At 37.1% G+C, this 26,133-nt stretch overlaps 1 protein-coding gene across 13 annotated transcripts in view; it reads right to left on the minus strand.

Annotated features, from left to right (window-relative positions):
- Huwe1 (HECT, UBA and WWE domain containing E3 ubiquitin protein ligase 1) overlaps window positions 1-25,720 on the minus strand; it is a 142,849-nt gene extending 117,129 nt beyond the window's left edge. For 8 of the 13 annotated variants that reach the window (XM_063245933.1, XM_063245928.1, XM_063245927.1 and 5 more), the window contains exons 1-2: window positions 22,760-23,003; window positions 19,648-19,791 (exon numbers count right to left, since the gene is read on the minus strand). The gene's annotated coding sequence lies outside the window, so the exon portion shown is untranslated. Of the gene's footprint in view, window positions 1-19,647; window positions 19,792-22,372; window positions 22,532-22,759; window positions 23,004-24,975; window positions 25,182-25,571 lie in introns of those variants that run through there. The other 5 variants (XM_063245922.1, XM_063245923.1, XM_063245925.1 and 2 more) reach the window with 5 other exon arrangements.
- Window positions 25,721-26,133: the final 413 nt, after the last annotated feature.

Genomic DNA, 26,133 nt, shown 5'->3' on the forward strand with positions numbered 1-26,133 from the left:
AATAAGCAACGGTTTCTGTGGTCTGACAAGAATGAAAACTATTCTGAAGTGAGTCACTGAACCAATGGGAAGTGAGGATGGCATGTGCAGTAATTTCCTAAAAAGGGTAGCTGAATAAGGTCACTGAAAGACTGAGGGTAATAAAGACAACAGTGAATCTTTTGTGTATGCAAATTACCTTGTAAAAGGGATAATGCAAAATCCCTAAGCAAGTTGAGGGTAAAGAACTATCTAGCTTCTCATTATTTCACCTTAACACAATGTGCACTTATATGATTCTGACCTACAAAATAGTGAGCCCAAGGCCAGCCTGAACTGCATAGTGAGACTGTCTCAAAAAGACAATCAAGCAATCAATGACCATCCTGCTAGATCCTTCCATTCCATGTTTCACAGTGCTGCCAGAGCAATCTTCCTAAAACTCAAAATTTACCCATATTAAGTGCAAATTTCTTGCTTATAGCCAGTTTCTTACCTATCTCTTATCAGTAACGATATTATGTAATATTCCACTTAGTTCCACTCAAGCTTTAGCTATGTCTAACTTTTTACAGTCTCCCCAACACTCAGGACTTGATATTTTGACTGCTTGCTAAAATGACTTTCCCCTACTTATCTCTTAAAGTTTACCTTACAGATGATGTCCTTTCTGGGGGCTTTTTGCTTTTTAAACCTGTTCCTTGTCTTTTTAAAATCTTTTTGTAATAGTTTATTAGTACATACTGGTCATACATATTGATGACATTTACCACAGGGAATTTGTACATACATACATACATATATATATATATATATATATATATATATATATATATATATCTTGATTTTTCCCCCCATTCCTCTTCCTTAAACATTTCTTCCCATTTCAAAAGCTTTGCTTCCATTTCTTCCTTCTATCCTTTTTTTCCTTTTCACTTCCTTTTCTTTCTCCCTCCCCCTTTCCACTGCCCAACATCTATATTCCACTATGCTCCTGATTTACTATTTGGGTTTCTTGCCCTAGAGAAACAATGCAATATTTAAAGATGTGTGCCCAATTTATTTCACTTAAAATTAATGGTCTCATGGTGCACCATTTTCCTACAAATGGCTCAAGTTTATCTTCCTTTATGGCAGAGTAGTACTCTACTGTATTTAAATACATATTTAAAATCCATTCATCTGTTGATGAGCATATGGGCTGCTTGCAAGATTTAGCAATTATAAATTGTGCTACTATAAACATGTGCATACATATTATCACTGTGGTATGATGCTCTTTTGGGAAGATGCCTAGAAAGAGAATAGCTGTGTCAAATGGAACATCTAGTTTTTGAGTTTTTTGAGGAAGCTCCCTATTGATTTCCACAGTGGTTATAACAGTTTACATTCTTATCAGCAATGAAGAAGGGTTCCTTTTCCCCCACATTCCCACTGGAACGTTATTGATTTCTTAAGAACAGTCATTCTTCCTGGAGATGGAATCTCAGTGTTGTTTTAATTTGCATTTCTCAAATTACCAGTGATGTTGAGCACTTTTTTCATGTATTTATTTGCTGTTTGTACTTTTTCACCTGAGAAGCACATATTCATTTAGATACCCATTTTTTGGATTGGGTTTTTAAATGGGAGAGGGTCTGATTTTTTTTTTTTTTGAGTTTTTTATATAGTCTACCCATTAGTCTTTTGCTTGAGAATAGCTGATACCAGTTTTTCCCTATACTGTGGTTGTCCTCTTCAGTCTGATGGTGGTTTCTTTTGCTGTGCAAAAGCTTTTTAATTTGATGTGATCCAAGTTGTTGGTTCTTTGTAATATTTTCTGTGTGATCAGGTTTTTGTTCACAATGTCTTTGCCTACACCTATGTCTTCAGATTCCTGGATGTAAGTTCAATACACTTACCTCTTTATCTGACAGTCTCCTCACTAGACTGAGTTTTGCATGAGTGGGACTATGTCATATTTCTCTTTGTAGTCCCATAGCCCACTAGTATAGGAACTGTTAATTTAGTAGACTAATAAATGCTTGAACAATGCTAAAATACTCACTACACATTAAACTGTCTGGGTGAAATTTTCAAGGAAATCAATTTAGAAGATTCATTTAACCTTGATTTCTCAACTCAACAGGCAACTATAAAAAATACTGTATGCAGGACAGTAAGATAAATACTATGTGGTAGCTTGTTATATAGAAAAGCAGGAAATAAGAAAAATAAATCCTTCACACAACTCTTAAAAACTTGAGATCCTCTGCTGGGGATATAGCTCAGAGGCACAGCACCTGCCAAGGCAGCACAAGGTTGTGAGTTTGATTCCCGGTTTAAAAAAATAACACCTTGGTATCTAGGAATATGGCTCTGTGGGGAAAGGTATTGCATATCATATAGGAAGCCCTGGGTTCTATTTCCAGCACTGGAAAAAACTAGAATTTTAGAATAAATCTGCACAATGCAGAATACACATTTAGCAAAACAGTAAGAACATCATTAATCCTGTAACAGTGTAGAAAAATGCAGACTAGAAAAATACATACTAGGAAATATAAGAATAACATAGCAATTTAGAAATCCTCTTAATAACACAGAAAATAAGTATAGCGATACCTTTAGAATTCTTCATCCTATATTGTGAGATCAGCACAAAAATCCCTGAATTTCTATGGAAAACTCTACACATGTAGTATTTTTCTCAGAAGATGGTCAATAGTTTTCATTAGCTTTGTAAAATTTTTGTCTCCTAGGCTATTACAATGTTTTTACATATAATTCTTTTTCATTTATGAAACACTGGTATTTTCCTCAAAGCCACATGACAGGTTACTGTGAAATACAATAACAGTACAGGACAATAAAGAGAATTCTAATCTTTCTGCATTATTCAGTTCCAATTCTATCATTTCCCTTGGTTTACAGAGAAAAAAGTAGCATCTCTAAAGATGAAACCCAAAATATAAGGGGAACACCATATTACTGGATAAAATCCTCTAATCATTTATTTTCTAAAAAGGCAGAAAAAGAACAAATCAATCTTACAAAGAAATGGCTGGAGTGATTAAGCAGATTTCTAAATAAAGCTAGGTTTTACATGTTTTCACATATTCTGACAAGAAAACCCAAAATGAAGTAGAAGACAACAGCATAAAGCAATGTCTGGGAATTGGACCTGGGTTTAAATTACAATTACTAGGTGTACTATCTTAGATGAGTTATGGTACTTTTCTGAGCCAGTTATGCAAAGGATTGTGGTTGGCAAAAGACATACTATTATTTATTCTATTTCTTTTAGCTCCAGATTAATCTAAAGGCTGTAATTTTAAGCTACGTATTCTGTAGATAAGGTGATAAACAGATGTAATCAAAGGCAACAAGTCTGTTTTTTGATCTTTCTACATATGCATAACCTTTCTACACTTTATGATGGACAATAAGCCAAATAATTTAATTTCTACACTGTTAGCCATTAAGTGTTGATATTAACCAAGAAGTGTTTAGTTTGATAACAAAGAACTGACTACGAATCTCCAGACTCATTTTCAAATTATGGTTCTCTAAAGGTCAGATGATCTACTAAATATTATGAAAGTCATGTGACTTAACCAACAATTCTTACTAGATCTCAATTACTTTGAGTTGGTTCAAATGAATTTCTAAAGAACAAAGTTTTTGTATAGCTAGAAAGAGCAAATCATTTATAGCAATTATCAATGTAGCAGTAAACTTCTGTATGATAAAAATAATTCTAACTTCACAGGTTATGAGAATTAGTCTACTGATGAGAAAGCTATAACAAATTTTCAAAAACAAAGATACATCTCAACATACAGAAAGACAAAACAGTCTCTGTTAGTAAATCTACAGCACCACACAAAGCCTGGCACGTAGTTACTTCAAATGCTTTTAAATAAACTACACAATGTGAACATCTGCTGTTTTACAGCATTTGCATCCATTACATGAAAGATGCTTGCAGTATGGAAAAATAGTCTGCTTTTAACATTTGTGACTTTAAAATACAGTAGAAATACAAGAACTAAGATCCATTAAAACACTATTTTTAATTATCTGACTGAACAACCTCAACTGTTATCAAAAGATAAAGAGATAAAAGTCAATTTTCTACTTGGCACAAATTCCAAAACTCTTCTTAAAAAAAACCAAACTACGCTTTCTCAAATAATTCATTTTCAAAGAGCATATTTTAAAAGATCAAACAGTCTTTCCCAAGATGGAAAGTAGGAGCTAACAGCTAAAATATTTAGATTAAAAACAAAAATAAACAGAGTGCATAACAAATACTGTAACATAAAAGCTAAATTCTAAAACTATTAGTAGACAATGCAAGGAAATTTTGTCATCTTGGCAGAGAAAGGGCCTTCCAAGAAAGTCATATAACAGAAATCAAACAAGAAAATTGTATTTCAAAACCAGAAAATGTCTGTAACAGGATAGTGTTTCTAAAATACAAAGAAGTCTCAAGACTCATAAAACATAACTGAAACCAAGTAAAAGGTCATGAATTTGAAATTTGCAGGTATAAACACTTGCACAGGATCATGATTTACAGAAATGTTACAGCAAAGAGGTTTATTTCTCATTAAACTGGCTAAATTTTTAAAAAAATTATATATATTCTACTTTAGCAGATAGACATAGAGAACAGGGCACTCACAGGTACTGTTAAAATATAGACTTTATGTGGGTTATTTTGCAAGAACCTGTCAAAAATATAAACTGGTACTATCTTTGGACCAACCAGCAACTCTGCATGATTCAACAGCAGAGGATGATTTTAGTAAATTGTTTATTTGAAATGCAATGCAGTCTTTAAAAAGAATGAAGTTAAATCATATGTTCTAACACAAAAATATACACAGTATAGAACTGTTAAAAAGTATGAAGCATAAAGTGTTATATACAAATTAAGAGATTTCTGAGGATTGGTATGAAAGTGGCATTTTGGGAAAGGACTAATTTTCCACTAAAATACTTGATTTCTTAAAATACAGCAAATAGTGCAACAGTCATAAAGTATTAATGGCTTGGAAAACATCACTGTGTGCGCGCATACTTGTGTGAACTGAGGGTGTAGAGTATGCTAACAAATACTCTAAAACTGAGTTACAAGCCATGCCCAGAAAATGCTAAACTGTAAGTTTTACAAGTAGGAAATTCAGTCCGACCTACTGGTTTGCAGCATCCATATATATGCATTAAACACAAAGTCAAATCAAATTGTCCCATGAAAGAAGTCCAAAGTAATAACCACAGTCAAACGGATGCTGAGCTTCCTATGGACTTTATCCCTTTCTCACCTAACTTTCTATTTTTATTAAATTTTTTCCATTTTTGGAGTAACTTATTCATAGGAGCAGTACCATCTATGCTACACTTATGCGGGTGGCACATTTAGAAAACAAGATCAATTCCATTTAAAAGAAACACAGCATAGTGGGAACCATACCTGAGCTTGATGCCCAATTCCACCACTATCCAGCCATGATACCTGGGCCAAATTACTACCCCTAGAGTAGTGATGGCAAAATTTTTAGAGATGAGTGCCAAAACACACAAACAATCCCCAAACACACTTATTTATTGCAAAAAGCCAACACTGCAATTAATCGTGAATACTGAGATTCTAGTTTAAGGGAAAAAAAAATCAACTCATACAATAAATAATATATTTTGTCTTAAAAGAAACACAAGTAACACAGTGCCCTAGAAAGTACTTACCAAACTAACATGGCAACAATGTCACTAGGCAATATAATCTTATAGGACCACAGTCATATATGCAATCTATCACTGTTATGTGGCATGTGACTAATTTGTTTTGTAGAAGGCATAAATCTGAATTCACTTGCAAAGGTATTATGCTTTTTAAAAAGCTCAAGGTAAAAGACTATGCTGAAGTAATGTCTGTATTTCTCCAGATTATATTTCTTTTATGGCACTAGGGATCAAACCCAGTTATCATTCTACCACTAAGTTATATTCCCAGTAAAACCTTTTTAAAAGTTGGACTTGCCAAAGTATTTAAGGAAACCCAAGAAGCAGAATCTGGACTAAATACTGAATGAAAAGGCTGTAAAGCTCTCCCACAGTAGACAAGAGCACTGGCAAAATATGGCAGCAGATATAGGTGTAGAGAGGGTCATTTCACAGCAATAATACCAGATGTGTCCAGGTTTATGTTCTTCTGCAATATTAGTATCTCAAGACCTATCCTGAGGTGCTATAATGTATCACTTACTAAATTGTTCACAGTAGAAAATAAACATATAATTCTATATTATACATATGTACATATACATGTATACACAATGATATGGATATGGAACAAAGGTTATTATTTTAACCAGTTTACCCACATCACTCAGGCACTGTTTATTTACATAATGACTAGTCATTTCAACCAGTTGATTCTTGTGTTCAATAATTTTGATAAAATTGTCATTTTTATATTGTTATTTCATTTCATAAAAATTAATGAAAAATATGCAAGTTTTTGGTCATCCTGTATTTAAGTAATTGGACTAGGAAGGTAACAAATTTTAAAATATTTCTGGGCTGGAGATGTATGTAGCTCATTGTTAAAGTACATTTCTACCACATCCAACTCCTTGGATTCCATCCACAGTACTGCAAATTAAATAAAATTTAAAAAATAAAAATACCATTTCTACATTCAAACAGCTAAAAAAATTATTTGAAGAACTGAGATAATTTGTGAACTTGACAATGCATATTTAAGAAAAATTACAAATTCTCTAGGTGCAGCAATACTGTTGTTTTACAAGAGATGCTCTTATACTGAAGGATGTAAGGATGAAGTGTCATCCTTCATAAGACTTAGCAAAATTAAAACACACATACAGGTATAGTAAGCCCACTGTGTCCTTGGGTTCACCACCCAGGGATTCAACCAACCACCAATAAATAGTGAGAAAACAGTGCACAGAATTCATACAATTCTTGTCATTTCTTAAAACTCATCAGATAACTGATTTAGAAATGGCTTAAAGTATGTATAGTATTTATGAAATTATTGTACCGTTCAATATAATGTATTTGTGTGAGCCTCTGTAAATTTTGGTATCATGGCTGAAACTAATTGCCCCCAGGATACCAAGGACAAAGTGTACATATAAATTAAATATGATAATCTAGTTAGTGGATACAGGTGCTCACTGTGCTGTTTATTGACACATTTGAAAGTTTTCATACGTTAAAAGGGAGGTAATAAGTGACTTTAAAATACACACTATCAAAAACTACATCAAGAAAGTGTTTTCAAGCAGAAGTTAGTACAGTAAAATGAACAATAAAAGCTTCATTTCCAAAGTATTCTTACTAAATGATTTTAAAAATTCATAAGTATTATACAAATTTAATGTTACATAGGAAATTAATAAATTTTTCTGTGGAAATCACTTAGGTTTTGAATTTTTACCTACATGAGTAATTTACACCATTCTCATAACAAAACTTCAAATAATTCATGATAACAAATTTGGCTGGAGGATGGAAATTCAAGATGATAAAAAAGTACTTCCCCTTACTGGTATTACCTATCCCTAAAACACCTGAAGGAAAAACAAATAAAAAATAGGGATAGAATTTTTGTTGTATTACTCTTCACTTTTTAGGACAATTTACATTTCTCAGAAGCACAAATGCAAACATTACAGAAAATGGTTAAGTTTTCCTTGACTATTCCTCCACCTACCAAACCACTAGTCTGCACAAGTTTTATTCTTCTCTTGTGGTGCTGGAAGATCAAACTCTATAGTGTCGTATATTATGTACTAATCTTGCAACTTATATCACTTGTGGGCAGGCAATATTGCAAGACATGCCCCTTTCCTATCTAGCTCTTGTCATGATTTGATACAGAGTATTTATGGCCCACCTAATGATTAAGAAAACACACTTCATTTTAATTTGTTATAGCTCATTCCTATGATATATTTTCTTGTTACTGGACATTTTTAGTTCCCTATTCTGGGAAAAACCTGCCCCTAATTTTCTTTTTGTTTGTTTATTTTTTTTTAATTTAAGGAGAAAAGGAAAAAAAAAACAGTGAAAGGGTACAAGTTATACAGATTTACAGAAGAAAAAAATGAACAGTAGGAAATCACTAGTTAATGGATTACATATTGCCATCTTAGAAATATTTGTTCAAGTCACAAAATTAAAGCTTGTAGAGTGGACATTCCAACAATGATACTGCAAACAGTTCTGTTCAATGATCCAATAAAACTCTGTGATATCATTTTCTATCTTATACACTTAAATATACATGCAGTTATATAGTTTAGAGCACTTTCTTTTCCTCTCTTTTGTACAATGACTATTACACATTTTGGGTTTCATTGCTCCCACGGTTCTTATTGCTTTTTTGGAAGAGAGTAAAACCAAATGTGACATAACAGAACAGAATCGGTCAAGTCAAAAGGGTGGACATAATAAATAGATAATATAGAAACATAATACAAGGTGATCAACAATGGTTACCATAATGCCTCCTGCTATCTCTAATAGAATTGCCTATATCATTAGTTATAGTACAATTGAACAAAACAGTAAAGAACAAAACCGACAAAACTAAAACATTGGAGACATTGTAGGTCTTCAAAAGTAGATAAAAGTCAACGAGAATGGGCGTTATAATGAATCTCATTATCTTCACAGCTAATGCCTAAACTTTCGAACCTGATACTATCCAGCAGAACAGAATAGGGAAACATCAGTCAAAAACAAGATGGTGAGAGTAATACAGGGCTTCAAATCGAGATAATAGAAATTCAAAGTGGGTTACTATATTATATCCTGCTATTTTTTCCCTTTAATTAAAGGGATAAAAATAAAAAAAGTAAATAATGGAGTGGAGATTGAGAAAAAAAGAGGGCATAACAGCGAAACAGGGCAGATCAAAACATAACCATTTAAGCAGAATAGTGTTTCACCACCAGATAATTCCGACCCAAAAGTAGTTACCATATTGACTCTTTCCTTGAAGTCCTTGAGTACCACTTCGTATACTGTAGCATTAAGTATATCAAAACAATGTAAAACCATTTAAGAGAATGACAGCATTACAGAATATTTAGAATCGACTAACAGAAAATGAACAATGGTTTCTGTATAATCTCCTTGTCTTTAAAAGGTTTTTGCTTATACTACTGTACATAATAAAATCCAATGAGATACAACCTGTTTAGACCATTGGAGACAGAAGAACAAAAGCTAGATGAGACTTCAAAACAAAATGATACTAAATCAGTATTACCTATTAAGATGTCATTTTCTCCAAAATAGCTGTTCCTATCATCCAATCTTCTCTGTCTCATTTGTGTTGAGCTCTTTTTCTGTCAGTAGCTGTCAGTTTGTCTTCTTCATTTTGTTCTCTGCTCCATTCGTTGTGGCCTCCCCGCCACTATTTCTGGGTTCTTCGTATTTTTCTTTTTTTAGAATATCCTGCAATACTTTCTGTAGAGTTGAATTGGTGGTTGCAAATTCCCCCAGTTCTTCTTTATCCTGGAAGCACCTTGTTTTTCCATCAATTTCCAGGGACAGTTTTGCAGGATATCTCAATCTTGGCTGGAGATTATTATCTTTCAAAGCTTGAATTATTTTCCCCCCACGCTCTTCGTGATTTGATGGTTTGTGCAGAGAAACCTGCTGTAATTCTGATGGGTGTTCCCTTGTAAGTGGTCTGTTTCTTGTCTCTTACAACTTTTAATATTCTGTTCTTGCATTGAATTTCTGGAATTTTTATTATTATATGCCTGGGTGTTTCTCTGTTAGGGTTGTAGGTAGCTGGGGTCCTGTATGCCTCATACATCTGAGTATCTTTACCTTTTGCTAAATTAGGAAAATTTTCCTGGATTATTTCTGTGAGTAGCTTTTGTAGTTCACTTGTTTGTGTCCCTACTTCTTCTTTTATGTTCTTAATCCTTAAGTTATGGATCCTCTTATCATCTTCTTGTCTTTGTGTTATTGCTGTTTGTTTCTTTGTTATTTTTAAGAAGTTTTTCATTTCATTCTCCCATATTACAAGTCTGCCCTCCAGTTCAGATAGTCTGTCCTTAGTTTCTTTCAAGCTGTTATGCCAATCTTGGATAGACTTCTTAATTTCTTGATAGTCCCTTTGAACCTGCTTCACGTACTCTATGCTTTCTCTGTTTTCTCCATCAAACAATTCTCCCCTCTTTTTCTGTTCTTCCATTCCACCATCTGTTTTTTCCTGAGTGGTGCTTAGCATTTCTCTAACTATTCTGCATACTTCTAGCTTCAGGTCATTGATAACTTCATTCGTGAATTGGTCTATGAGGCTCTCTATATGGCGCTTAATGTCTATTGGTGCGGTGTCCGCTATTGCCTGTTTCTCAGAATTGGGGGCCGAGGAGCCTTTCTTGTTGCTGCCTTTACCCATATTCTCTGTTCCTTATATATATGCAAGCTTACATAGGAGGCCCAGCTTCCCTACCTGTCAGCCACAGCCTGATCGAATTGCGCTGGCTAGGTGTTCCTGCCCACCAGCAGCGCACCAGGAAGTTGCGGACTAGGCAGCCTACGCGGGAGACACCCCTCCGGGCCACCGTCTGTCTCTGGGATCTGGGTTAGGCCAGCCTACTGAGTCCGCCAGCAGTGTCACGCAGACCAGGCACTTTTCACCAATCCCGTCCGAGAGGGGAATGTGTGGCTGGAGTCGCCACCGCGCCCTACTCCCGCCGGACTGCCCGAGCCCAGAAAGTCCTCCGCTGGAGTCAAACTGTGGTAGAGTGTCAGTTTCTCTCACTCACCTCACCACAAGTCAGTGTACGCCTGCCTGTCCGTCCTGTTTTCGACTCTGTTCGCAGACTCCCGTTCCCAGAGCTTCCGCGCATCTCTCTCCTTGCAGAGCCGCTGTGGAGGCAGCCAGCCGCCGAGTGGCGGGAAACCCAAATCGCAGCTTCCAATGGCGCGGGGTCCAGCCTCCACACCGAGTCTTTTCTGTTCCTATTTTAGCACCAGGACTGCATTCCAAGTTGGTTTCTCTCAGCCCAGTTCATTCCTGAGTCAGTAGAGCATATCTCTACCGGCTTATGTCTCCTTAGTCCGCAGCATTCCTGACTTCTGAGCCAAGCCTTTCAGAGAGCCTCCGGTAGTTGCTGTTATCTGTCCGCCATGTTCTCCCGGAAGTCTGCCCCTAATTTTCAACTGGAGTAATTTTTTTGGGAGTGAGGGTGAGAAGAATACTGGGAAATAAAACACTGGACCTTGTATATGCTAGGCAAGCAGTTTAACACTGAGTTACATCCCCAGTTCTTTTCCTATCCTTTAAATGTTATCCTTATTAAGATGTGAACATAATATAATGTTCATGGTGACTAAATACTGTGGAGAGATCATGATTTCTCTTCAGATATGTATATATTTTCTAAATTTTCTTGCACTCAATGACAGGCACTAGAAAATGAAGATGAAAATGTACTGAAATATTTTTTAGATAAAAGCATTACTTTTAAGGTACTCTACTGCCAGAGTACATTAATACTTTTAAGGAGGCGTAAAACACAGCTGAAAGAAATGCACCCAAAGTTGGGCATGGTAGTGCAGGCCACTAATCCCAGCACTCAGGAGGCTGAGGCAATAAGATTGCAGTGAGTTCAAGGCGATGCTGGGCTATACAGAGTTCAAGGCCAGCCTAAATTACACAGTGACCCTGTTTCAAAACCAGAAAACAAAACAAAACAAAATGCACCCAAAGTTTGTCTTGTGACAAAATAATGGTTGTTGGTATAGATTCACTTAACTAACTTCATTTACATACTATTTTTGAGTTCATGACATACACTTAACATTTTATTTAATCCTAACAATTCATGTATGATATTCTAACACACTCCTGTAAACTGCTAAACACATTCTATTCTTCAGACTACCATACTGATCTTTTTGAGTATGATCTACAAAATCTCCCTTCCTCCCAAGACCCCTCTGTTCTCTATTCTCTAGTTCAGTGATGGCAAACCTTTTAACTTTCACTGATAAGAGCTAGCACATATGCCACAGGTTTGCCATCACTACTCCAGCTGCTTCTATATGCTAGGTCAGCAATGAGTAGTACATCCTCAATAAATAAGACCAAAATTGTCTTCATTTAAAAATGAGGAAACTGGCTTAGTGATGAAGCAATCTGCACCAAGTAACATAATTATGTATTTTACATAAATAAGTCTTATCTTTGTAGATTATTCTATAATTTAATATTTTTAAATGTATCATTAATACTGGGTATAGTGGCACACTGCTGTAATCCCAGCACTTAGGAGCCTGAGGCAGGAGGATCACCAAGAGTCCAAGGCCAGCCTGGACTACATAGCAAGAGCCTGTGTCTCAATACCCTAACAGCAAATATATACCATTGCACTCAAACATTTACAACAACCAATAATGTAGGCTTTTTGATTAACTTTGTATTTAAAAATGGCAAATTAATGATAACTGAGCCATAGTCAAATCCCAGTTTATATACAACACAGCTGTCTCTTTACATACTTGACGACCATGAACTGTATGTACTACTTTGAGATCTAATCTTTGCCCAAAGGTTTTGCTTGCTATTACCCGGTATTCACAGAAATAATAGCAAGCTTTCTCATATATCAGTAGTCTCAAAGGCTGGAAGGCACAGAATTAAGAGATTTGGGAACAACAGACTATATCATGCATGGACAGCAAGGGGAAAAATAATGACACAAAGGCAAAGGCTAACTAACTTTAAGCATGATCTCACTTACAGTCCTTAAATGGATCACGAGATTCTCAAGTGATAAACCCAAGTGTCATTCCTTTTTATGTTCACATTTCTTTGTAATCATCATTCAATTGAATGGAGAAGGTATGACAAGGAAAAGCTATATTATTAATTTAAAAATGAACAATGTCATCCGCTATATGTCACATACTATTTTAGATAGCACATAAAATGTTAAAAAGAGCTAATATTTACTTCTATTCTAAATAGCTACATATGGTGCTAATTGAGTAAGACAACAATGGTAACACTGAAAGATTTTATGAAGACTCATTATAATAGAACCTTGAACAGAAGATCCACTAAGCAAAGAGGGATATATAAATGGGATATGCATTACCATCCAAGCAAAGAAGGACCCTTCAGAAAGTATATGACTCCTAAGGTTTTACAAAGTGAAAAACTACTCTGGGGGGATGCTTAGGTATCAGTGGCCATATAGTTAGACCCAAAATTACTAGCAAATCCCATCTTCCTTCCTGCCACTGATGAGCCTACACAAACATAAAAGGTCAGATAACACTGCTAGCTAGCTATCACTTCATCACCCTGAGTTGTTGTGTTCACCTGAGTTGTTGAAGTGAACTAGTATATTAAATAAGCTTTCATCTACTGGTCACCTACAGTACAGTAAAACTCTGCATTTACTAATTCTAATAACCACATGAATAAGTTCTTTCCCCTAGTAAAGCAAAAATAAGTTAATTAACTTACCCAAGTTGACAGTAGTAGTTAAGTGGCCATGCCCCAAATCTTGAAATGCCTGGGCTCCATGCTCTACTATTATCCAGCCTTCTCAAACTTTTCTACCTAAATTCTAATAAAAATGCTCTATTCACATGGGAGGGGAGAGGTACAAAGAATAAACAGGCATCCTAGGGAGGTTAAGTAGGAAGAGAAAAGGGGCATTCGGTAGAAAACTCAAAGCTACCCATGGAAAGAGTGCATTTCCTCCCACTTCCTCCTGTTTCTTAATCTTATTAGCTGATTCTAGGTATAGAACATAAATGAACAAGAACAAGGCTGCAATATCCTGATATAGGCCGCAACCAAAGACTACTAAGCATTACAGTCAAGAAGAATTAAAAGTCAACTTTTAAGAGAGTCCCACTAGCCAAGGACAATTTGAACTTTGATAAATTAATAGTGAAATTCATCAAATATTTATAGCTATGAATGCAGTTATAAATACACATATACATATTTATGCAACTTTCTCAGATGACTGGAAACCAATTCATTATACTAAAAGCTTGCCTTTAAAAAGAAAATACTGAAGCAGTATGGTGGCACATACCAAAATCCCAGCCATTTGAGAGGCTGAAATAGGAGGATCCAAAAATCCAGGGTAGCTTGGGCAACTTAGCAAGACACTGTCTCAAAATTAAAAACTAAAAAGGGCTAAGGGAGTGGCTCAGCACTCCCTAGGTTTAATATCCAGTACTGTTCAGAAGAAAGAAATAAAGAAAGAAACAAACCTTCCTACAAACTCTATTACTGAATAACCAAATAAAAAAATGAGAGTAAAAATAAAATCACTCTGTAGATGAAAACAAAATGATAGCAGTGAAGTGCTACCACTGTGCAACTCCAATAAATGCGTGCATTTTTACTAATCTAAGCCATCCATCACAACATAATGAATGTTGTGAATGAACACATCATTCCTGCCCATGTTCACCAAAAAAAGAAGTAACCTGAATTTACTAAGCTTCTGGACCCAGCTATCTATTTGCGGGAACACTGATCTGGGAACTACACTTTAAGAAACACAATAAAAGAAGAATCTCAAACTGCTTTTAGCTTATGGCAGTATTGAGCAGTACTGAAGAATGGAGTAGTATTTGACAAAGATTAGGGCCCATGAAAATATAATAGTTAATTCTCTATGACAATCATTATCTATGCCAGCTGTTCCTTGATCATTAGCATCAATGTAACCTGGGAACTAAGAACTGCAAAATGTAGGGCGTTCCCTTCCCCTTACAGAATAGAAACTCTGGGATAGAGCCCAATGATTAGTTTCAACAAGCCCTCTAGATGATTCTGATGTTCCCTAAAGTTTCAGAACCACTGTTCTAAAACTCTTACAAGCATTAAGTCACCCAAGCTTATCCAAAACCGTATGAGGTAAGTAACATTATTTTAAAGATTACAAACAGTGACACAAAGAGGTTAAACAATTTGTGTACAATGTAACACTGCTGGTTAAGAAAACAGACACAAACTTGAATTGAGGTGGTCTAGCTCCAGAATCCGCGTTTTTCACACTGTGCTGAAAAGTCTTTCTACCTATAACAACTCAATTGGCACAATGTAGTAAAAAATAAAGAGAACCTAAAAAGAAAGGAAGTTGAAAAAGGAGGATCACTTGGGCCCAGGAGTTTGAGGTCAGTCAGCTTGGGTACACAGCCAAGACTTCTAAACAACAGTGGAAGGGCAAAAAAAAGCAAAGACCAAGAGATGTATGCCTCACTATAAAACAAAACAAACATACAGCAAAATAAATGTAACAAGCAATGTAATTATTAAAGTAATCTTTTAAAATTGTACAAAACATAGGCAATCACTAAAAGCAACATATACAAACATGTTTAATTGCAAGGACTTAAAACCTAAATTGTGCTAAAGGTGGTGCATAAATTCATGGCAGTATGTTCAGAACAATCTTTTGAATCTCAATTATTAGGTCATTCTAGAATAATTTAAGTCTTCTCTAGTTTTAGTCCCTTCTAGTCTCCACTTAATTATTGAAAAGGAAAATCTTGCAATATTTAAAATTACACAACCTGAACCTTGGGGTTGAAGAATTTTTAACATTATCTAGTTTAGTCAGCAATCCAAACTGAATCAGAACTACAATACCAATCTCCATTTAACAATACCTTCATAAAGAAATCCCAAGTCACATTCTAACATCAATCTTTGTCACCACTGTAATTTTAAAAGCTAAATGATAACTTTTTGAAAGCATTACAAGGACAACTCTTGAGATAACAGCTCAAATAAAACCTTCAGCTCTTTTTACCCACAGAGGGCCACTCCTTCAATATGTGAAAGCATTTATATAACCAGAGAACCAAGCTGATCAACAAGTACATCAAGTTTTAGAAACTGACATACTATGACACATCAAATGGAGAGCCTCCCAAAAATCTTAAGAGCTGAGTAATCCCTGACATTAACATACATAAACATCTGATAACCAGTCACTGAGGAAACTCAAGAAAGCAATACAAGAGAATGCTTGCAAATGTCTATCTTATAGATAATGACTGTAAAGCAACTTATGGTTACACCCACACAACAAACTTCAACAATTTGGTCTTACTCTAGGAAAGGTACTAATAATGTGACATGTGAATATTTTCAAAGCAAGCAAGTTTGGCATTTAATAATACTTGAAGTTTGTAACTAAAACACATAATAAGAGGGGAAAAACTTTAAATTTAAGAAAAAAATTGTTGAGAACTGTAGAAAGCTACAATAACAACAGAGTGGTTCTGGTGTCAAAGTACTTTTTTTTTTGTTTTTTGGAGACAGGGTCTTGCTATGTAATCAGGCTGTCCTGGAACTTCTGGCAATCCTCATACCTCAGTCTCCCAAGTGCTGGGATTAGAAGCATGCGCCACCAAACTTGGCTAAAAGCAGACATATTGCATAAATAGAATAGAAAATGCAGAAACTTGAACTCAAGCACTTTCAGCCATCTCATTTTTCATATATGCTGGAGAAAAGATAGACTTTCTGGGGAAAACTAGTTATCTATGTAAAGAATCTAGATCCCCCTCTTACATTATACAAATCAAAGACCTAGATAAAAAAAAAACCTGGATATCCTGAATCTTCTGAAAAATAAAATAGTAACTCTTGAAGACATGGGTATAGGAAAAGACTTCCTGAACAGAACTCCAATTGTGCTAGATAAGATACCTAGGATTATGTCAATTTAAAAACTTCTGCATAGCCAACAACCAACAGAATACAGAGACAATTTACAGAATAAGAAAAAAAATCTGCCAACTACATACATCTTGGATGGAGGGTTAATATCTAAACTACATAAAGAACAAAAAAACTAGACCACTCCAAAATATGACCTATCAAAAAATGGGCTACTGAAATGAACTGAAAAGTCTCAGAAGTAATACAAAGGCCAATAAGCATACGAAAAAAATGTTCCACATCTTTGGCTATTAGCGATATGCAAATCAAAACAACACTTCCATTTTTGTGCCAGTAAGAATGTCTATTATCATGGACAAGACAAGAAATGCTGGCAAGATTTTTGGAGAAAAAAGTAACCCTCCTACACTGTTGGTGGGGATGTAAACTAGTGCAAACACTGGAAATCAGTATGTAGATTTTCCCAAATATTAAAAACAAAAATTCCACTTGACTCAGTTATCCTTCTTGAATAGCTTCCTGAAAGTTAAAGACATCATATTACAATGATATATGCGTAACCATGTTTATAACAGCATAATCACAATAGTTGGATTATGGAAGATTATATGCTCATCAACAAAAAATAAAAAGTTTTGGTACACATACACAATCACAATGGAGTATTACTCAGTTGTAAAGAATAAATATGAGTCATCTGTTCAGAAAAAGAATGGCTCCTGATGACACAATAGTAGGTGAAACAAATCAGACACAGGTTAAATATTGAATGACTTCAGAGAGGCCTAATATATAAAGAACTTAAAGAGCAAAATAAAAGAGATCATAAGAAACAGGTAGATTCTGTAGAGGTAGAAAGGGTATCTTGTTGATAGGGAGGTGAGGTGGTGTGGAGGCAGGGAAAGGGAAAATGATCAAAACACAATGTGTGTATGTACCAATCCCCCAAGGCAATGGTAAATATGCATGGCCAAAATACTAGTAAGTTTTTTAAATTGTGAAAACATTCAAATATTGTAATGCCTATTGTGTATAAAGTTTTATACTAGTATTCTACAGTTATCCTAATTTCAAAAACTCAGGTTTAGATTTAAGTGACCATGTTTAAACTTTCTAGCCACAGAAAATTCAATAAATATTTATTCAGTATATACACTGTGTTCAAAACTGCTTTTGTTGAAAGTATGGGCTACCTGTAATTCCCAAGAAAAAACATATCCAATTATTTTTGGTCTTTCGAGAGAGGGTCTCATTATGTTGTCTAGGGTGGTTATGTAGCCCAGGCTGGCTGCAACTTTTGGTGATCCTCTTACCTCAGCCTCCTAAGTGCTAGGACTATAGGTATGCACCCCTATGCCCAGTTATCTCTTTAATAGTTCTAAAGTTCTGACTGACTTCTTCATCAATGAACATCTAATTGAAAGGTCTGAACCCACGATCCAGAACACTGATAACTGACAACAGCAGTTCATCTAAAATCCTAAAACTTTTCATTTAGGATGATTTCTCCCCTTACTGCTCATTTAACTTGAAATTACTTTTAAAGAACAAGTGGCCTGCTCTGCTCCAATTTGTGCCTAAACCAAAGGCCAGCTGGAATCTATGAGTCTACTTCTATTTTCTGGTTTTGACCATGGAAGAACACAAGAGTAGTATTTCACAGGGCTAATACTACATAAGGAAACAATGACTTTGTGCTGGAGGGAATATCACCCTTAGGTTAAATAAGAGTAACAGAAAAAGTACAGTTGTGTATGACACCTGAAAAATCAGACATAATTGGAAGTTTCTAAAAACTGTTTTAGCATTGCCATTCCAAGAATTATGACAGTCAAAAACTCATCACTAGTTGAGAAGTTATAGATCAGAGTGCTCAAGACATCAACATCAATATAACAGTATAGTATAAAAATAACAAAATCAGCTAAGGCTGCTGAAACTGCACAAAAAAAAAAAAAACCCCAAAGGTATAATCAGGACATTATCTAGGAAACATTAGCCTCTTCTACCAGACCTACTTTTGATGTGGAACAGGAAGCGGGGCCAAGACACGGAAATGAAATGAAGTATTTAATTAGACTTTGCCAGAGAAAAAAGAATCCATGACTAGTTACTTTACGATAGTGACTGGGCCAGTAGTATCAATTCCAACTAGGATATAGGAGACTACTACCATTTGTTCCATTATAATGGGTTCTCTATGTCTTTAACAAAAACAGGTTAGACTCCACTACTGGGTAATAATCCCCAAATGTAGGGGAAACGCTACAGACTAATTTCTTCAACAAATAAAGTGGAAGAAGAACAAACAATAAAGAAGAACCTACAGATTAAAAGAGATTGAAGGGTTATATCAACCCTTTTTGACAAAGGCACTTTCCCTGAATCCTTAGAAAAACTGTAAATAAAGCAGAAAAAATTTGAACACTTGTTTCATATTTTCTACTTAATAAAAAATATTTTTTTCTGTTCAAATTTTTAAAGTATGTTTAAAGAGCATTTATTATTCAGCAAAACCAATATTTTACATATAAAAATAGTAAGATTTATCTCAAAAGTTATCAAATGGGGAAGTGAGTATAAGTACAGATGAAACAAAATGGCTGCACTCTGATAAATGTTAAAGCTGGTAATGATTATCTGGAGTGATCACTATACTATTCTGTTTTATGTTTGAAATTTTTAAATAACTTTTAAAAAGAACTGATTAGACATAATTTTTAATTTTACTTTTTGAATGATGCTTAATTAAAAGGCATATAAAGACACAGTGTACTTCAACAGTTCCCTTTAATTTATTGAGTGCCACTTAAATGCAAGAAGCAACTAGTGTCACTTCAAATCTAGACAATACATGAAACCAAAGTAGTTCAATCTGTTAATGGAAATATCGCTACCCCTCATCTCCATTTTAGTTAGTAAAATAGAACTACCAACAAAAATATATAAAAACTAACCTAAAATCACAGCCAATCATACTCATCCTGGTGGGAAATCCCAACACTGCTCCAGTATGTTCCTGAACCTTCTTCCCAACCAAGTCGGTCTATTTGCTGGTTCCTCTGGAGCACTAACCCACTCAGGTCAGGCTAGTTGAGGACCTACAAAAAGAGGTATGTGGGGAAAAGAAAGATACACATTTGTTAGGGTGGGGGAGAGTTAGCCATTATATCAATGTTCTAATGTAATCACAGTTATTATTTCTGAAGCCAACAGCCCTTACATGTCAATTTGCATTTTTAAAGATCTGCTTTGAGCAGTAATTGAAGAATCAAAACAAACAGCTATCTATAATAGTTCTAACCCAACACTTAATCACCTTTGAAAATGCAAGTCAGTTTTCAACCCAAATTAAATTTAGTGTTAACATGCCATACTGGGAGATAAATGGTAAACGTTCTTAGAAACTCAAGTTGAATTTTACCACTGAACCTTATACAAAGTTTGTATTTAATGGCTGCACTCCTTGTTTTCTCCAAAATCTACCTAGGAATTAAACCTTTAAGGCCACACCCATACACCATTCCCAGATTTATTCTAATGCTGAATAACAAGTCAAACTGAGAGTTACTAAATCTCACAGCAATCTGTCCTCAAAATGAAAAAGGTGTAAATTCATTTACTTCCAAAACACTTCAACTAGAGTCCATGCATAATTACTGGATGGTTACCCACTGTAAATTTCCAATGGTAGCATGCTTTTCACTACTATATTTCTATTTCAACACCCGTTTATCTATTCAAAGTAATGTTGGTCTAATGAAAATATTAATAGTAAGGAAAACTATCTTCAAATCAAATATTCTTCTTCCAGTTGGTAAGTACACTGGCTTATATAAAACAGCAAAAACAAGAAGTAGTGTACTAAAATAACATGGCAGTGACTCCCTTTGGAAACGCATCTTGGCATACCAAGCAACCTTTTTAACATCTTTCAGGAATCATCCTGGTCAAGTAAAAAACTCTAAATAAGAGATTCCTTCAATGAGGAACCAAATAACTGAGGCAGGGGAAAAACAGAATAAACACTTGTGAACTAGTTAGCACAAAGTTCTCTTTACCACAAAAATGTATGGCACCAAATTTCAATTCTTTTGTAGGGTGAATAACAGGACAGACAGCTTTTGAAGGAATGAACAGGCAAAGGATGAGGCATGCCTTCCAAAAGATAAAACAGCTGGTGTGTTTCTTGACAGGAATATTGTTATGGCTAGTGGTCACTCCAGGAGAGGCAATGCACTGAAATTCTTAGGCTAGAAAGAAACAGAATGTCAATCATCTGGAATCACTGCAGATAAACTGGCTAAAGATGAGAGGAAAATATAAAAAAGATGTCTCGCCTAGAAATATGTCAAAAATTAGAGTCTTACACAAGAAAAAAAAGTCACAGCAATTTATTGTAAGTCTACCATGAGCCACGCACTTTATAAACTTTCTAATTCTAGCAAAAATCCTTTAAATTCTATCATTACTCTCTCATTACATAACTGAACAAACTGAGAATCTGAAAAGTAATTTTTCCAAGGTCACAAAGTTTAATGTGAACCCAAAGCACATACTGTATAGTATTTCCACCATACCAGGCTACCTCCCACGAATGAGAAATACAATATTGGTGTCTCCTCAATGTATGCAACATTTATGGAGCCCAAAGAAAGCAATGTTAAACACACAATTTACAAAGTAAAAAAATGATAATGAATTGTTTATAATAATGACGGTAAAATAGGATACAATCTATCAAAACACGCAGGGTGGAAATTACAAGGGAGCTTGAGGCCACTCCAGGAGATTCTACTCCTAGAAAAAAGAGCACTTAAAGTAGGAGAGGCAGGAATCCAAGAGTTAAGTAAGAAGCAGGTAAGAGGTGGTTAGCTGCAGAAAGATGCCCACGGATCTAGAGGCTGCTACAGAAAGAGCAAGGCAGGGAAAAGGGGCGGGTCCCAGTCTTGCAAAGGAAATGTGGGAGTGTCAGAAGACAGAAAGTTCGTTTTGGGGGGGGGGATGGTATGAGGAATGGTAGGCTTTCATTGAACATGAAAAACCACAAGGACACCAATATCCAACTACAAATTCCACCGATCCATTCACTGTTACATCTAAGAGTAGTCTATCAGTATGTAGAATTGAAGAATTTAGTATCTTGTGCCCGAATCAGGGTCTTACAAGCATGAGAACCTAAGGAAATGGAAGGCTACAATGACTCCATCTTCAAAAAGATGGAGTAAATTGAAGGACTGGGATGGGCTCTATCCAACGCCTGCGTCAGAGACCCAGGGAACAGGAAGACAGAACAGGATAGAGAACTTAGGTCAAGCTCTAAATTAAAAGAAAAAGAAATTGGGAGGAGGTGACAGGGAAAAGCTATGACTTCTCCCCTTAAATAAGTCTCGACCCCACGTAGAATGACGAATATTTGACAGGGCAGTGAAATTTGGGGAGAAGGGAAAAGGAATAGGTTAAGACTCCATAACCTGCCCCCCAAATCTCAGCTCAAAGGTCATGCGAGCTGAGAAGCTGAGCCCACCTAGACTCATGAAAAACTACTGTCGTTGCAAGGCAGAGGTACAGAGGTGGCCCGTAAAAATGGTAGGGAGGGGACTAGTAGTTATGGTTGGCCCTCTCCTACCACCCTAACCCTTATCCCCACTATCCAACGAACTCGGGACTGCCTTCGCATACTTCCCAATTCGCCCACGGCGGCGGCAACGACGGTGAAGACGATGACCAATAGGTAGGGGCAAAGGCAGGCCCCACACGCGGCTGAGGCCCGGGAAATGGTGTCGCCTCAACCAACTAGAAGTAGGATGGTCTTCATCTCAGGTACAGTTTACCCGGACCTCGGCGCTTCATCATTCGTCACTTCCTTAATGTCGTGTACCTGAGGCGTCATAAACGCGGATAGCCAACACCTCAGCCCCAGGTCCTAGCTGGACAGACAACAGCCTCCGCCGCCATCTTAACAGCAGGCGGACCGACCCTAGTCACTGTCCCCCCCCGCCCCCCAGCTATCTCAGCTACCGCCAACGGATCCCACGAGGACTTATGCTAGCTCCCGCGAGAACTCACCAGGACCAGCACGAGCCAAAAACGCTGCCGCCGCTTTCGGGACCGCTGCAATCAATAGCTGAAACGCTGCCGCCTTCACACAATCCCGCGAGAATCTCTACCAGACGGAGAAAGCCCGAGCCCAGCCCTGCCTAGAACCCTCCTCCCACTACATTCGAAATAGCTTCAGCTCTGCTCTCACCCTACGCGAACGAAAAGCAAATGACGCACAACCTCACAAACCACCAAGGGGCGGAGCTAATCTTCAGCCGCCGGCTTTCGCATGCGTTGTGAGAACTATCGCGATACTACATTTCCCATTGGCGAGACCTTCGAAACTCACCGCAAGATGCAGCCCGCGCCTCGCCTTTAGGAAACAAGAGATCTCGCGAGATCTGGAGAACGCTCCCAAATGGAGAGGTGGGGCCTCTGAAAATGACTGGGAGTTTTTCACGGAAAGGGAGGAAGCTCTAGTCCTGCAAGCATCTCGCCTACCACGAGGTTTCCGACCCACTGCGGAGCTGCTGCCAAACCTCGCGATGACACAGCTCAGCGCCAAATCTCGGCCATGTCCTGAAAACTGCCTCCGCCCCCGATCTAGGTGTCTAGAGCCTGCCAAGTGCTTGAGAAAAATTTAAAAGTCAACCTGTTTATTCTCACGCTTCCGGGCAGGGCTGTACCAATTGGTTAAACTCTATTCTGAAGGGGAGTAAAGGATTCCCCATTGTTACCTACCTCCAGGAAAAACATATCATCCTGCACTAACACAGAAAAGATGTTCAATCTCACAATAAGGGTGCAAATACAAATGAAAACAATGACATAACATTTTTCACACATTAAATCAGAAAAAAATTTAAAAGATCTGTACTATCCAGGCTCTTCCCTCGCCGCACTGCAGGCTAGCCTGAATCCATCTTAATCTAACTAAAGGTTCGAATCATCATTACTTCTAGCTCTGAAGCCACCAATTTTTAACCAGTGAAGCTTTGCCTTGATATAACCAAAAAGACCCAATAAAGTGGTTTTCTCCAAACAAAGGAGACTGCCCTCAAAAGCAAATTCAAGCTGGGGGAGGGGGAATGGTGAGTGCTTAACGCTTTTAATATGGCAGTTTTTCCACGTCTAGCCAACAATGTTTCTCCAAACCTTGGGATCTGGCTCGATTTGTGGGCTTTTCCATGCTAACTCATAGCTCTGTCCATTCTAACGCAAATTAAATAGCGAGTAGTACATTTTAATAGTGAGTAGTACAAATACTCCCATCTTACATTTTAAAATATTTTTTCGGTTATTCTTAGCCACCCCCCCCATGAAGTTTAGAATCAATATTAAGTTCCAAAAACTTCGTATATTTATTGAAATGGCATGAATCAATATAGAAAAAAGTGAACCACTACAAAATTGAGCCTTCTTATCCAGAAGTATGATACTTCGTTTCCATTTATGCAAACGCTATTATATTCCTCAATAAAGTTTTATAGTTTACTTCCAGGCATTTGGATTCGTTTTTCTTGCTATCCCAAGTGCGGTTTTTTGTCATTAAATTTACAAAACGCTTATTGCTTTTAGAGAAAACTATCGATATTCACTCTTGTAGTCAAATAAAAATGTTTAATGTATTTGGAATTAATAACGCAAAGGCAAACAATGACATACAAGTTTTTCCTTTAAATTTACCAAAATTATAAAGATTGATAATTCATGTTGACACAACTATGGAAAAACAGGCACTCTTGCACAACATCGGGAGTGTAAATTAGTATATCCTTATGGGAAAGCAATTTGAAAAAAAATCTATCAAAATTCAAAATGCATATACTTTGACCCAACACTCTTCTAAGAATTTCTCCTACAGAAATACTCGGTAATACATGTGCGTGAAACATACACAAACCCATTCATCACAGCAATGCTTGCAATAACCTCCTCCCACCAAAAGAGAAGCGAGCTAATGTATATCAATCAGGAAACGTTTAAATAAACTGTAGTACAATAATACAATGCAGCTGTTTAAAAACGGATAAATTTGGATTCCCTAACATAGGAAGATCTACAAGATATGGTTAAAATTTTAAAAAGCAATTAGCTGAAATCAATGTGTATAGTACAATGTAAATAACAAAACATATAATACACTATATAGATGCACTATATGATCTATATCTGTATCTATATTATATATATATGTATATAGTCTAGTAGTTACCCGCGAATCCTGCTTACCCGCCCCTCACCTTCCCTTTCCTTTGAGGCCGCCTTCCTGGAACCGAGAGAGAAATACCGAAGGCCCAGCCTCTACTCTCTCTCTAGGGTTACTTGGTCATGGCTAATGCCGGTACCTCGCATCTCCACAGTCTGCTGCTCTCTCTCGATACGTTGCCGGCCGCTTTCACACTGTTCCGGAAGATGCAGCTAGCTCTCTGGTGGCGCCGGCAGAGGGCTTGGGGGAGGGGAGAGGAGGCGTGGTTCAGGAAGGGTTGGGGCGGGCCGCCCAGTCCCTTAAGCAGCCTTTCCCTTAGGCTTCTTAAGGCCGGCACCTCCTAGCCTCCGCGCAGGGTTGCGTGGGAACTGTCCCCCCCCCAACACACACACACACACACACACACACACACACACACACAGCGAAAGACTGCCATTTGAACTGAGCCCGCCCCCGCCACCTCCCAGCATCCGCGCAGGGTCGCATGGGAACTGTCCCCCCCAACACACACGCGCGCGCGCGCGCGCGCACACACACACACACACACACACACACACACACACACACACAGAGCGCTAAAGACTGCCATTTGAACTGAGCCCGCCCGCTAGCCCCGGCTTCAACACTCACCTTGGCCGCAATGGCTCCGGGGAGCCCGCAAGAGCTAGTGGTATATGTGCCCCTGTTTCAGCTCTGCTCCTCTTGTTCCCCTTCAGTAGAAAGCCTTCCCCTGTAACTCTGTTCACACTAGATTTGAGGCTCCACCCAACGTTTCGAAAGCCCCGCCTCTGACCCTTGGGAGGGTGCTCAGTCTGCGGTGAAGCTGGTCTTCTTCGAGGGACTGCGCCCCAGAGGATAGTGGGGTCACTAAGGAACTAGTATTTGATTTGAGTAGCAGTGGAAGCCGCTGAAGAGAACATGATTTAATTAAAAAACTAAAGACCTTTCCAGAAGCCTTGAAAAATGGGGGGACCTGAGCAATAGGGCAAGTCAAGACACTGTAGAAAGCAAGACACTAGAGGGTTCCTGACTATAGTTGCAAACCCTTAAAAAAAAAAAACCCCACTTCAAGCACATAGTAAGCTCTCGAAAATTCTTTCTTTTTCTCCTTTGCATTGTTTTGGCATGGCTGTATGATTTACCAGGAACCTCTAGAGAAACTATATTTATAAATGCATAGGAATAAAAAGGA

Source organism: Cavia porcellus, unplaced genomic scaffold (assembly GCF_034190915.1).
Source record: "Cavia porcellus strain 051 isolate PalLab524CR breed Dunkin Hartley unplaced genomic scaffold, mCavPor4.1 scaffold_3, whole genome shotgun sequence".
Taxonomy (NCBI): Eukaryota; Metazoa; Chordata; class Mammalia; order Rodentia; family Caviidae; genus Cavia; species Cavia porcellus.